Consider the following 15,414-nt stretch of genomic DNA (forward strand, 5'->3'; position numbering starts at 1 on the left):
ACCAGACCCAAAAAAAAAAAAAAAAGAATCTTCAGTGGTTCTATTAGGTGGACATAACAAAAGCTGTCACATGTGCTTCTATCAGCAGTAAGGTTTTGCACTTTATTCTCCAGGGGTTTGCTGCTACTGTTCTTTCTGATCAGTTCATCTGCTTACCTCTAAATGTTAATATATTCAGGAATTTATGAAGAAAATATGACCTTTAAGTCAGCAGTAGAAAAATAGATAATTCTACATATAGGGCTAGATCCATACTTCAGGTCTAGGTTAGGATAACTCAAGGAACAAAGATTAAATCGAAAAAATTTTAAAAATAAAAGTACTAAGCCAGGTATCAGTGGCTCATGCCTATAATCCCAGCTACTTTGCAGGCTGATACCTGGAAGATTACAATTCAAAACCAATCTGGTCATAAAAATCTGCAAGACCTTTGTTCCTTGAGTTATCCTAACCTAGACAATAACAATAGAAGTGATCAGTAAAGGGGATGATACCTTTAAAATGTGTTTAACAGAGCCACAAGAAGTAGTACACACCTGAATCTCTGAACTAGGAAATCTAAGGCAGGAGGATTGAATTTTAAGACTAACCTGGGATACATATTGAGACCCTGTAAAGAAAGAAAGGAAGAAAGAACTATCAAGTCGAGCTGAGAGGGTTGCTCAGTGGTAGAGCACTTGCCTTACATGCCTGAGGCCCTGGGTTCGATTCCTCAACACCATATAAGAAAAAAGAAAAAGCCAGAAGTGGCACTGTGGCTCAAGTGGTAGAGCGCTAGCTTTGAGCTAAAGAGCTGAGGGACAGCGCCCAGACCCAGAGTTCAGGCCCCACGACCGGACCCCCCCCCCCCAAAAAAAAGAACTACCAAGTCAAAAATGTATATGTAAGACAAAAAAAAAAAAAAAACCCAGTAAATTTAAAAAGATACAAATACAAAGCAGAACTCTGCTGTGAACTGTCACTCCCCCACACTTGCTTAATTTATGTGTATAGAGGAGGTGATGGCATGAGAGTATTATGCCGAGGTCGCAGGACCCCCACCAAGAAGACCACCGAGAGTCAGACTCTACAGCTGTTTTATTTAAATGGGCTGCAGCTCCGGCCTCCTCCTACACTCGACACAGCGGAGCCCAGGAGGAGAGCCCCGGCTAAGGATTTGCAGGTCTTAATAAGGGCACACAACCAGGTGGTTTAGCACCACGTGTTGCTCTGCTCTGAAACAAGCAACAAATGGTCACTGCCTCAAATACTCTAACCTTTCAGCTATCACTAGCTTTATGAAATGTCCCCAAATTCAGATGTCTGAATTCTAGTTTAATAGAGTGGCACAACTGGACATAGATGAAAATGAGCTAAGCAATTCAAAGGCAGTGATAGGAGGGAGGGAATAAGAGGGAAAGAGGGAACAGCTTATGCTAAACAAAAGGAAAGAAATGTAAATATCACCTGATAGGGAAGAAACAGTTGTATTGTCAAAGCTTATAGAATTCACAAACTTTGGGGCTGGGAAGGTGGCTCAGTGGTAGAGCACTTGCCTTGCATGCATGAGGCCCTGGGTTCAATTCCTCAGCACCACATAAGCAGAAAAAGCCAAAAGTGGTACTGTGGCTCAACTGGTAGAGTGCTAGCCTTGAACTGAAGAGCTGAGGGACAGTGCCCAGGCCCAGAGTTCAAGCCCCACCACTGACCAAAAAAAAAAAAAAAAAAAGAATTCACAAACTTTATAGACCATGATAATGACAGTTTGTCTTGCGAAGGTTAAAATGTGTTTGTGACTTTAAGTATCACTATTCCACAATACTGTGAAATTTATGTAATCACCTAATCTCAATTAAAAAAAAAAAAAGTGGCACAGACTTAGGGAACATTGCCTATCGAAGCATTATCCCTGGAGGCTTACTGTCCCAATGTTCTGCCTTCTGAGAGTGGCAGTACTATAGAAATAGATGTGCTTTTGCCTATATTAAACTGAGAACTCTGACCTAGGCAGAGGTTTGAGTTCTCATAGAGTGGCATTAGATTTGAAGGCTGAAGGCTTCGGCTCTGTGGGAAGCACGTGAGGCTGGAAATTGGGAAGAAATACAGCATGAATGAAGAGATGTTCCCTGTGAAACGCTGTCTGATGCTATTTTAAGAGTGGATTGAGGATTGTGTGTGTATGTCCTTGCAGCCTGTTTAGTTGCCAAGGGGACTTTTTCTTGTGGATTGTCACAGGAACACGTGACAGATGGCTCACCCCAGGCTGGCTGTGACCCTGTGCCTGAACTACTGATGTGGGTTGGATGAGACACCACCCAGAGAGACCAATCTGCGAGCTTTATTTAGTGCCATGATGCACAGACGTCCTTTTGATCTCAGCCTGCTTCCTCTCGCATTGTGTGGAACTGTATTTTTAGGCTTATCTAGCAGTGCCAAGCTCCCACGTGTGCAGTTTTCTTGAAATTCTGCAACAGTGGTTGTAGGCTGACAGCCTGCCTCCACAGTGCTAGGAGGAGATTGCTCTCTCCCTCTCCTCAGGATGCAGATTTTCTGTACCATGAGCTGCAGACACTGAGCGTGGAAGTTGGCTCTGATGCTATCAAGCAATGTGACCTTAAAGATAGCATGTAAACTCTTGGTGCCAGATGGATACCACAGCTTCCATGAGTTCACTGCTCACTCCCTCACTCATTAATCTTAATAGTGGGGTTATAGAGATAAATAAGAATTGTCCCTCAGCCTCAAAGAAGCTGTTTATTATCAATCCACAGACTATCAGACTGGCAGAGACTGTCCTGTCTAAATTTTAGCCTTGTGTATAGGGACACTGAAGCCTCACAAAGTGACTACATGTCTCACTGTCAGGTTTGATACCCTGAGTTCTAGTTATCCTTACCAGCATCATTCCTCTGCATCACTTGCTTTTGGCTAAACGTTAACAGCTTAATCTCAGTGTGTGTGTGTGTGTGTGTGTGTGTGTGTGTGTGTGTGTGTGTGTGTGTGTGTGTGTGTGTGTTAAAGCTAGCCTGGGCTTGATCTGAGTGCTTTAGCATCCCTTATGCTGGATTTACAAGTATGCACCACCACACTTGGTCAGATTTCCCGTCCTCAAACCTAAGAACAAAAAATTTTAAACAAATATAAATATAACAGGAGGCTTGCTGATAGCTCAGTGGTAGAACGTGTAATTAGCATGTATGAGGCCATAGGTTCAATCCCTAGTTGCCGTAAATAAAAACTCTATTTTTAGTCACAAAATGACTGCTTATGTATAATTTCAGTTATTCAAAATGATATAAAAATTCAGCCCAAGATGGTGGCAAAAGCCTATAATCCCAACACTTACAAGGATGAAGCAGAAAGATGGAAAATTTGCAGTCATTCTGGGCTACATAGTTAGAGCCTGTCTCATAAAGAAGAAAAACAAAAAAGGGTACGGTTGTAGCTATGAGGCAGAACACTTACTTAGGCTGCCCAAAGTCTTGTGTTCAATCTGCAGCACTGAAAGAAAAGAAAAACTATATGAGCTTTATAAATCTAAGCATTAAACTAATGAAAATGCCAACTTTCATCAGATGGGTTAATTAATTTTGGTACTAGTCCTGGGCTTGTACTCAGGGCCTGAGCACTGTCCCTGAACTTTTTTGCTCAAGGCTAGTGCTTAACCACTTGACCCACAGCCCCATTTCTAGCTTTGATTAACCACTAGAAGTGGTTAATTGGAAATAAGAATCTCACATACTTTCCTGCTCCAGTTGGCTTTGAACTGTAATCCTCAGATTTTAGTTTTCTGAGTAGTTAGGACACAAGCATAAGCCTCCATATCCCAGAAGGCTAGTTTATTTAAATGAAGCTAAGCTGTGTGTGGTGGTACAAGCCTGTAATCCTGGCACTTGGGATGCTGAGACAGAAGGATCCCAAGTTTGAGGCCAGCTTGGGCTACATAGTTTTAGACAAATCTGGCTACTTAGTGAGAATCTGCCTCCAAAATGAAACAAAAAAGAGGAGTCATACAGTATTTGTGTTCAGCTTCTTTTACCCACATTAGATGAAGGCTTATCTACAATGCTTCATGTAGCAGTTTATTTTTATTGTCTTAGAGTAGTAGATCTTAAGAGAGGGAGCTGGGAGGGGATGTAATACCCCTAGAAGAAATATGACAATGTCTGGAGACCCTTTGGATTGTGAACTAGGGGAATATTACCAGCATTTCATGGGTAGACGCAGTAGCCAGTCTATAGTTCACACACTAGTCTCCACAAGAAAATCATCAGGTCCAAAATGGCAGCAGTGCTCTATTTTGTTTTATTTATACATTCTCTTATTGAGGGACATTTGTGATGCTTCTATTTGAGGTTTATATGAGTAAAATTTCTATGTATAGCATTTGCATATATTCTACTTCCAACTTTTTTTATCTGCCTCTGCTGGCTTCAAACCAGGATCCTCATATCTTAGCCTCCTGAGTATACAAGACTACAGGTGTGAGCCACCTATGCCTGGCTGAACTTTGCTTTTTATTCCAGCACACATAAAGAGATATTACTTAGATATTCCCATCCCAAATAGCTCTGTAACCTGTCCCACCTTGGATCATGTTTGAAAGGCATGGAAATCAACAACATAATTTTAGCCACCAGAGGGCAGTCACATCTTTAAACTTCCAAGGAGAGTTAAGAGGGGACAAACGCAGCCTTTGAAATGCTATCCTTTTTTTTGGGGGGGGGGGGGGGGGAGGGGGAGGAGCCGGGTCTGAAGCCAACTTAATGAATCAACAGGGCACTCATTCCAGCAGAGACATAAGCCCAAAACTCAAGCCACTCTTCTGACTCAGGCCTGGAATTGCACCAATTTACCGTGAGGCTGTGGTTCCTCTAGTGGAGGATGATGTAATGAAAATTAATTGGTGCCCTGATGAACTAGATCAGAGGAGTCTCCCAAACCAATCATTCCTGGGAACCTCTGTGTGTGTGTGTGTGTGTGTGTGTGTGTGTGTGTGTGTGTGTGTGTGTGTGTGTGTTTGGGGGATGAGGGGAGGCTTGAGCTTACACAGACCAGTCAAGAACTCACTGAAGAGTGAGTCAGCAGCATTTACTAAACAATAGGAGTGGGGGGGGGGGGTCCACTTTCATTCTGGGTTTTGTTGTCCTCTCAGCTTTTTTTTTGTTGGCTGGTTGGTTTTTGCTTTCCGTTTTTGTCAGAGCCTATCAATCTAAGGCTTGAGCAGTTTTGATAAAGCCTCAGCAAGGAAGACTCAGGCTCTCCCAGCCCCCAAACCCTATCCATGGATGCAAAGCCTACCTGAGAAGAGGAGAAGAGATATAGAGAGAAAAATGGCTAATATTTCAAAGATCCTATGCCTCCATCGGACTGGGAGAATGCAGGTGTGTACGGTAAGAACTCAGTGAGCATCAGTTACTACAGGTTCATGGTGTCTTACTGGAATTTCCAAAGCTCTCAAAACCAAAAGGGTTTCCATAATTTATTTGACAAAACCTGATCTGACCTGAATTCATTCACCTGAGCTGCCATGTGGTCAACTTCAGAAGTCTAAACATGTCATGACTGGTCCTGTCCCAGATGCCACTCTGGGGGGTTATGAGTTTCTGGTATAAACACCTGCTTTCTAGAATCTGAAACAAAGCTAACCCCAGGTACCTGCATCTCTGTGAAATCTGGGCTCTCTGTTTTCTCACTACTGTTACCTGGCTGTGTGGTAGACAAATCCTAAGCAGTTCTAAGGTTCTCATCTACTGCTGTTCAGGCCCTGTCTGACTCCCTTCCTCTGAGTGTGGGTGGGACCTTGTGAGGGTTCATTTATGTCTCATCTGGGCTGAAATTTAAGGATACCTAGAGAATTGCTAGATTGTTAAGGATACCTAGAGGACTGCTAGATCCTTGTTTCTGATGGTGGAGGTGGGAGGATTTCCAGAGATTAGCATGTGGAGCTGGGAAGGTGGCTCAGTGGTAGAGTGCTTGCCTTACATGCTTGATGCCCTGGGTTCGATTCCTCAGCACCACATAAGCAAAATGAAAAAAGCCGGAAGTGGCGCTGTGGTTCAAATGGTAGAGCTCTAGCCTTGAGCTGAAGAGCCGAGGGACAGTGCCCAGGCCCAGAGTTCAAGCTCTACAACCAGACTCCCCCCCAAAAAAAAAACAAAAAAAAAACAAAACAAAACAATGATTAGCATGCAAGCTGGTAGACTATGTACGAAACTGACTTCCATGCCGGTGGGTTCTACCGATCAGCTTAGGGGCCAGATAGAATAAAAAAAAGCCAGAGGATACTCTTCTCCTGCTTTTGGATTCCAGGGCTTAGAACAGTATCCTCTGAGTACTTAGGTCTTTAGTTTTCCATCATAAGCTTCCCTGATTCTGAAGCTTTCAAACATGGACTGAGTTACTGGTATTTTGGGACTGCGGTAGGAATCCTCAGCCTTCATGATCACTTAAGTTCCCCCTTCCCTTCTTAAAAAAAAAAAAAATCCCGACTTGGAATGTCTCTTAGTGGTAAGAGTGCTTGTCTAGCATGCATGAAGTCCTGGGTATCACATAAACAGAAAAAGTCAGAAGTAGCACTGTGGTTCATGTGGTAGAGTGCTATCCTTGAGCAAAAGAAGCTAAGGGACGGTGTCCAGGCCAAGTTCAAGCTCCAGGACGAGCAAAAAAAATCTCTCTCATTCTCCTTTTCCTTTTCCCTCTCCCTCTCCTCCTTCCCTCTTCTCTTTCGCCTTCTTTTTCTATGTGCTGGTCCTGGGGCTTGAACTCAGGATTTGGGTGCTATCCCTGCACTTTTATGCTCAGGGCTACCACTTGAACCACAGCTCCACTTTTGGCTTTTTTTCTTTTGATCACTCATGGGACTTGAACTCAAGTGCTTGAATTCAGCCCCAAGGTACTGTCCCTGACCTGTTTTTTTTGTTGTTGTTGTTTGTTTGTTTTGCTCAAGGCTAGTAGCACTCTACTACTTTGAGCCACAGCTCCGCTTCTGGTTTTCCGGTGGTTAATTGGAGCTAAGAGTTTCTCAGACTTTCCAGCCCAAGCTGGCTTTTAACTGTGACCCTCAGATTTCTGCGTCCTGAGTAGCTACAATTGTGTGAGTCACTGGTGCCCAACTCTGTTTTTTTCTTTTTTCTTTTCTTTTTGGGATAGGGTCTTCTTGTATATACCAGGTTGGCCTTGAATTCACAATTTTCCTGCCTCAGCCTCTTTGAATGCTGGGAATACAGGCAGGCATCACCATGCATAGCTAGCTCTATCAATTTTTTTTTTATATACTTGGTTTTGATTTGTTTTTTGTTTTTGTTTTTTTTTTTTTTTTTTGGTCTGTCGTGGGGCTTGAACTCTGGGCCTGGGCGCTGTCCCTCAGCTCTTCAGCTCAAGGCGAGCGCTCTACCACTTGAGCTACAGCGCCACTTCCTCTATCAATTTTTCTATCTATCTTAATGTTGGTTCTGTTCCTCTGAAAAATCCACTTAATATAGACTTGTGACTTGCTACCCCCCAACAGAATCTGGCAAAGATGGAGAGTTTTAAATATATAATTATTATCTCGAATTAGTTGATTTTCATTCAATCAAAAGGAATTGGGCTGGGGTAGCTCAGTGTTAAGTGTTACTTAGCATGCATAAGGTACTTGGTTTGACCTCTAACACTGCAAGGGGGGAAAAGAGAAGAGAGATAGAAAAAGAAAGAATTACTTTTGGTGGTCACGACTTAATCAGATAAAGCCTTTTATTTTTCTTTTTATTGCCAGTCTTGGGGACTGAACTCAGGGCCTGGGCACTGTCTCTGAGCTTCATTTTGCTTAAGGCTAGCACTCTATCACTCTAGCACCTCTTCTGGCTTTTTCTTTTTATGTAGTACTGAAGAATCAAACCCAGGGCTTCATGCATACTAGGCAAGCGCTCTACCACATTCCTAGCCCAGACAAAACCTTTTAAAAGGTCTCTCATCTCTGAGATGAGAGACAACTTCTCAGCTGTTGGCTTTCAGAAGTAACTGTGCTATGAAAAGACCTATGGAGGGGCCAACTTGGCAAAGAACCGTGAGAAGTCTTCAACTGTGATAGCACTTAGCTGACCACCAGCAGGAAAATAGGACCCCAGTCCTACAATTGCATGAAGGTGAATTCTTCCTATAGCCTGGAAGGGCTTGGGCAATCTTTCCCCACTTTGTCTCCTCTATGAGACCATAGCCTCAGCTAACACTGTGGTCTCAGCCTGCAAAGACCAGGAGCAGAGTTCAGAGTCCAGCTTGGACAGCCCACTCACAAAATCAAGTAAGTGTGTGTTGCTTTTAAACACATATCGCCAGTTGTTATGCAATGCAGACAAATTTAACCTCTCTGAGTCCCAGCTGCTCATCTGGAAATTAGGGAGATAGTAAGACTAGGTCATGCCTAAGTACTTTTCAGGCTCTGTCTGTCAGGGCTTCTATGTATAGATCAGATGCTGAATGATCTAGTGTTGGAAGATAGAACAGCCCTCTCCTGAGTGAGCAGATGGGGGCTATGGGTGCCAAGGATGTGTGTTGTTGAGGTGGTTGGTGCATAGGCAGAGAAAAATGTGACAGCTGAAGATTCACCCTGAGTCCCCCATGACCCTTCTGCCATTCTGGATGCTGCCCGCAGCTGGCACTGGTCCTGGCTACAGAGAGGATCAGTTTTCAGGAGCAGGAAAAACAAATGTTTTCTTTCCCCTACTTGTAAGGCAGGCTCCACTCTCCTAGGCATCAGCTATAATCAGTTAAATTTAGGAGAAAGAGAAGAGTCCCTTCCAACAATCTCTGTGGAGGCATCTGAAACTCTTGGGCTTGTTCTATAGAATTGACCTGGAACCTCACAAGTGACTGAGTTAGGGCAAGCATCAGGATTCCTGCTGGTTCTTGGCAAACCCTTGGCAAGATTGTGCTTCTATGTTCTCCCACCTAGCCAGTTTGCCCAGACTCTTTACTTCCCACATCCTCTCCTGTCTGACCAAGGGGTCTCAGACCACTGATTCACTGAGGAGATAGCATTGACCCTCTCTGCCTTCCCTCCCTGGGACACTCCCTCATACACAGCTGACACTCTCATCTGCCTGGCTAAAGGGATTGGCTCTTATTAAATTCCTTGGAGGATGATCTCATTAAGCCTTGTTATGGGTCACTTCTATTTCAGGGAGAATAAATTTCTTACAATCTATGGGGCAGCTAGTTAATGGAAACCTGAGGAGGGTTGGGGGAAGGAAGGCCTAGAGGTAGTAGGGAAAGCCTGAAAGTGTCTTACCAAACAGGTTCCTGGGTGCTGATTGGAAGACGGAGGCTGGGGGTACATGTGAGGGAAAATGATAAGGAGAAGACCCAGACCCTGGGGGAAAGGAGACTAAAGCTAGTGTCAACGGCAGCCTGATGCACTGAGATAGCCTCCTAGCTACCTACCTCCCAGGCCTCTTTGCTCACCCCTGCCAGACACACGAGTCCAGACCAGTGATAAGGTTCTTGGCCAGGATGTGGTCACAGCAATGGAAAAGAAGGAGATATGAGAGAACTTGGAAACAAATTTGATCCAGGGATGAAGGAGAGGAAGGAGCCCAAGATGACCTTTAAAGATCCCTGGAGAATGGGGATAGGTGCCAGAGTACAAGCTTGGTAGAGACTTTGGATCAATGCCAAGTTCACTTCTCTATTGTTTCAAGAATCCCTCCTCAGTCATGCATGGAAAAACAAAACAAAACAAAACATTTCTTGTCTCTAGTCTTCCTGCTCTTCAACCACTTACTCATTCCTGCATGCGTTCAGCATAAAGGAATGAAGACCTGCTTTGGTTCAGACTCTCAGCTGAACACTAGAGAGGTAAATACAAATAAATAGGCCTCTTAAACCTCCTGAACACCTGCAATCTATTTAGAACACTTAGCTTCTTCAGAATCTCTTTAATTTTAACACCCTTTTTTCTAAGTTCTGTTAATCTTCAGAATGTCTGCTTCAGAGAAAAAATTCAAAGACCAGGAAAGTTGCAGGTTAGAGACCACAAAATCAAATGAACTTGTGATTTTTGTTGGCACTGGGAGTCAAGTGACCAACGTAATTGTGTGGCCTTTCCCTGCTCTCTTATAACCCTCTAAGCCTAGATTTCAATATCTATAAAAGGAGAGTGATCAGGCACTAGTGGCTCATGCCTATAATCCTAACTTCTCAGGAAGGTGGAATCTGAGGATCAAGGTTTGAAGCCAGAGGTTCAAAGCCAGGCTGGGCAGAAAAGCATGTGAGACTCTTATCTCCAATTAATCACCAAAAAGTCTGAAGTAGGACTGTGCCTCAATTAGTAGAGCAACTGGATTAAAAGGCTAAGGGACAGTGCACAGGCCCTGAGTTCAAGTTCCAGTATGGACACAAAACAAAACAAAGCAAAAAACCAAACCAGGAGCATGTAGGCTTTTATACAGTACTGAAGATGAACTCAGAACCTTGCACCAAGCACTCATTTGGGCCATCCCCTATTCCTTTTTTTTTTTTTTTTTTGTCATTCATGGGGCTTGAACTCTGGGTCTGGGTACTGTCCCTCAGCTCTTCAGCTCAAGGGAAGCACTTTACTACTTGAGCCACAGTGCCACTTCTTGTTTTCTGAGTGGTTTAATGGAGATCAGAGTCTCACAGACTTTCCTGCCCAGGCTGGCTTTGAATTGTGATCCTCAGATCTCAGCCTCCTGAGTAGCTAGGATAACAGGCATGAGCCACTGGAGCCTGACCCCTATTCCTTTTTGTGTTTTATTTTTTGAAAGAGAAACAGAGAGAGAGAGAGAGAGAGAGAGAGAGAGAGAGAGAGAGAGAGCGCTGTCAGCTTTACATCTTCTGTCTTTGAGGCTAGATCCTCTCAACTCTGTCTCTCAAGTAGCTTGGACCACAAGTGTGCACCACCACACTTGACTTGACTTAGGTGGTTTCTGAAAACTCTTTCACATTTTATTTCTGTGTTCTTATTTTATGGATATGACAGTGCTGGAATGAAGCTTAGTGGTAAAGTGCATGCCTCAAATGTGCCAGGGTCTGGGTTAACAAATTAGATTTCTACATAAATGTGAGGCAGTCTTCTGATTCAGGAAACAATAACTATGTGAACTCCCACACAGTTCACAAGGTGGCTTGTGACTTCCACTCCTGACTCCTTGCATTTCTGTGTGGAGAGGGCTCCATGTGAGCCACATTCCTGGTCTCTGGCTTGTTTCTCTCTCTCTCTCTTTTTTTGTCAGTCATGGGCGCTGTCCCTCAGCTCTTCAGCTCAAGGCTAGAACTCTACCACTTGAGCCACACTGCCACTTCTGGCTTTTTCTGCTTATGTGATGCTCAGGAATTGAACCCAGGGACTCATGCAAGCACTCTCCCACTGAGCCATCTTCCCAGACCCTCTGGCTTGTTTTTTCTTAGGAAGAAAAACTCAGTTGGAGCACTGCAAGGAAGGAACTTAGCACACTCAGCTCTTGCTGTATACCTTCCCTTTAGAGCTCACATGCCTACAGAGAAGGTTATATTCTGGTCTACTCACCAGGCAGAAAACCTGCATTTGCGGGGAAGGGCTGACATTGTCCAGCATTCTCTACAACTGCATGTGTGTCCATCTGTACTTGCTATCACATAATAGGTAGTCCAGGGGAACACGTATTTGTACTGTGTCCTCCAATAGAATTTTATTTGCCATAAAGTTTGTGTGTGTGTGTGTGTGTGTGTGTGTGTGTGTGTGTGTGCTGGTATTAGGGTTAGAATTAAGGGCCTGGATGATGTTCCTGAGCTATATTTGCTCAAGGCTAGCACTCTACCACTTGAGCCTCAGGTCCAATTTTAGCTTTTTGGTGCTTAATTGGAGATAAGAGTTTCATGAGTTTCCTGCCCAGGCTAGCTTTGAACCATTATCCACAAATCTCAGCCTCCTGTGTAGCTAGGATTACAAGCATGAGCCACCAGCACTCAGCTATAAAGTTCTCATTTAAATGTTTACCTCTTTCCTATGTCTTATTTCCCAATTGGTTCCAAACTTGAGGAAAGAAAGGGTTATTTATAATGCATACCCCTGTTTCAAAAAGAAGAAAAGAAATATAACCCCTTATGGTTCATGTTCCCAATGAGCCTTCCTTGGGGATTTTGTTCAATTTTTTGTTTGTTTTTCTAAACTCCTCTCTCATTATTGTCTTCAACCACTCTCAAATGTGTGTCTTCCTCAAAGTATACTCATTCATTACATTGGTACATCTATCTAGTGTGTGTGTGTGTGTGTATGTGTATGTGTGTGTATGTGTGTGTGTGTGTGTGTTGATAATGGGGGGAGGGGTTGTACTCAGGGTCTTGAGCTCTTGATTGGCTTTTCTATCAAGGCTGGTACTCTACCATTTGAGCCACAGCTCTATTTCTGGCTTTTTGCTGGGTAGTTGGAGGTAAGAGTTTCTAAGATTTATTTTCCTGGGCTGGTTTTGAATTTCAGTCCTCAGAGCTCTGCTTCTTGAGTAGTTAGCATTATAGAAATGGGCCATCAGTGCCTGGCTCTCTCTCCTCTGTGCTACAAAATTCTCTTCATTCTTGGAGTCATGGCTCAGAGCTTTCCTCCTAGATGAGTCTTCCCCAAAGAGGCCTAATATGAAATGGCAGCTTCGTTGTCTTGGTTGCTGTGGTTCTGGATGCATATTTCCATGCTGCTGTCATACAGGGCTAATGTTAGATGACCTCATGTCTATCTTCCCCACCAGGGCAGCATAGGTTCAGCACTATATTGGAAAGGCTTCTTCTGCTCATGTCCATGTACCTACTTAATGTCATTGTTTGCTTTAAAAGGTGTACCTTTAATGAGAGAGTACAGGATACATTATGACCTGTTCATTTGTATGTTTCTCATAGTATTCTGCCCTACCCCTTCCATTTCCAGTAGACTGTCAAGCCCTTCAGTTTGTGTCATGGTGGGGTAGATTTGAGATGATGGACTCTTAAAGCGTCTATGGAAAACCTGGGGAAAATAGAGAAGGATTCCATGGGAAGCTTTTCAGTATTTGTCGAAAAGACCTAGGACATTCCATATTTGAATTTTTTTTTGGCCTAGCTGGAATTGAACCTGGGTCTTGTGCATGCTAGGCATGTGTTCTACCATTGAACTGTATCACCAACAAATCACCCAAACAAACAAACAAAAAACCCAAAACAAAAGTAGAGCTGTAGTTCAAGTGGTAGACATCTAAACTTAGCAAAAAAGCTCAGGGAGGGGCTGGGAAGGTGGCTCAGTGGTAGAGCGCTTGCCTTGCATGCCTGAGGCCCTGGGTTCGATTCCTCAGCACCACATAAGCAAAAAGAAAAAAGCCAGAAGTGGCGCTCTTCAGCTGGAGCTGAAGAGCTGAGGGACAGCGCCCAGGCCCAGAGTTCAGGCCCCACTACCGGACCCAAAAAAAAAAAAAAAAAAAAAAGCTCAGGGACAGCACTCAGGCCTCAAGTTTAAGCCCCAGTTCTTGCACACATGAAAAAGTATTCATTTCTATAATTCATTGTTTTTAAGACAGGAAGTCTAAAAACCTTTAAGATTGAGTCCTAGACAAGGAAATTTAGATATTTGTTAGAAGTGGAGGTAGGTAAGTAGGGTTGTAGTTCTGGGGTTTTAAATGATGAGAAATAGCAGTTACTGGGTGAAGGAAGGTACTGTGTGTGTATAGTGGGGAAAGGATATTTGTGGCCAGCCTAGGCTTCATAGTAAGACCCTGTCTTATTATGCCAGAGCAGCTGCACTTTCGCTGAATGTGTGTGCGTGTGTTTGTGTGTGTGTGTGTGTGTGTTGGTAGTAAGCTTTTACGTGCAAGACTAACTCTCTACCACTTGATCCACAGCTCTACTTCTGGCTTTTTGCTGGTTAATTGGAGATAAGAGTCTCACAGAGGGTGGGAATGTGGCTTAGTGGTAGAGTGCTTGCCTAGTATGCATGAAGCCCTGGGTTTGATTCCTAAGTACTACACAAATAGCAAAAGTTGGAAGGGAGACAGTGGTTCAAGTGTTAGAGTCCAATCTTTGAGCAGAAGAAGCTCAGGGACAGTGCCCACCCAGACCCTGAGTTCAAGCCCCAGGATTGGCAAAAAAAGGAGTCTAACAGACTTTCTTTCTTTCTTTTTTTTTTTTTTTAAAGAAGTCTGTGAGACTCTTTTTTTTTTTTTTTTTGGGTCCAGTAGTGGGGCCTGAACTCTGGGCCTGGGCGCTGTCCCTCAGCTCTTCAACTCAAGGCTAGCACTCTACCACTTGAGCCACAGTGCCACTTCCAGCTTTTTTCTTTTTGCTTATGTGGTGCTGAAGAATCGAACCCAGGGCCTCATGCATGCAAGGCAAGCGCTCTACCACTGAGCCACCTTCCCAGCCCCCTCATAGACTTTCTTCCTAGAGCTGGCTTTCAACTGTTATCCTTCTAAGTAGCTAGGATTACAGGCCTGAGCCACCAGAGCTAGCTGAAGCTCTACTTTTTGCTCAAAAGGGAAGCTGGTAAAAAGATGGTATGACTTTGGGCTCTGAGGCAAACTTAGAGAATCATCTCTAAAGTCCCCTGCTCAGGGGGGCTGGGAAGGTGGCTCAGTGGTAGAGCACTTGCCTTGCATGCTTGAGGCCCTGGGTTCAATTCCTCAGCACCACATAAACAGAAAAAGCCGGAAGTGGTGCTGTGGCTCTAGTGGTAGAGTGCTTGCCTTGAGCTGAAGAGCTAAGGGACAGCGCCCAGGCCCAGAGTTCAGGTCCAAGACTGAAAAAAAAAAAAAAAAAAAAAAATCCCCTGCTCAGGGTAACAGGGAAAGGAAGAAATTCAAAGGCTGTGAGGCCTTTTGAAGCTGCCTGGTGGGTGTCCTGTGGTTCAGGGCTGGCCTTTCTGGCAGTGGCCCCACCTAGCCATCCTGCTGCTTCTGTAAATCTTTGCTTTGTCTTTTTACTGGGGATCCCATCCTGTCCCCCCAGGCCTGGTGTCTTTATACAACTCCTCAAGAGAGCGGTCACAGGAGACACTCTGCTTTTTAATTTTGGGTTATTGTTGTTGCTGTCAGTCTTTTGAAGTGCTTTGATGAATGCTTGTATTGTTCTCAAGCTCCAGCTTTTTCAAATGATCAGCACATTATAAAACACAATAATGAGTCTAATTCCCCCCCCCCCCCCCAATATACATATACAATGGCATTGCTAAATCCCCCAGATACTTATTGAGTGAAAAGAGTTTGGGATTTGGAGACTTCAGAGCTGGTTTGGTCCCAGCACTACCATTTAGTGCTGGTGACCTTGGGTAAGTCACCCATTCATCCAGTATTTCTTTGGAATCTTCTTGCCTTAGTCATATAATCTCTGCAAAATAGTAACAATACGTACTCTAATTACCTTTCAGGCCACTTTTAGAGAAGCTAATAAAATTAGACTTACAGAAGAGTTCAAATTCAAATTCAGCTTTATTCAAATTTAATTGTT

The sequence above is a fragment of the Dipodomys spectabilis genome, unplaced genomic scaffold (genome assembly GCF_019054845.1).
Source record: "Dipodomys spectabilis isolate Male_0828 unplaced genomic scaffold, ASM1905484v1 ptg000024l, whole genome shotgun sequence".
Lineage (NCBI taxonomy): Eukaryota > Metazoa > Chordata > Mammalia > Rodentia > Heteromyidae > Dipodomys > Dipodomys spectabilis.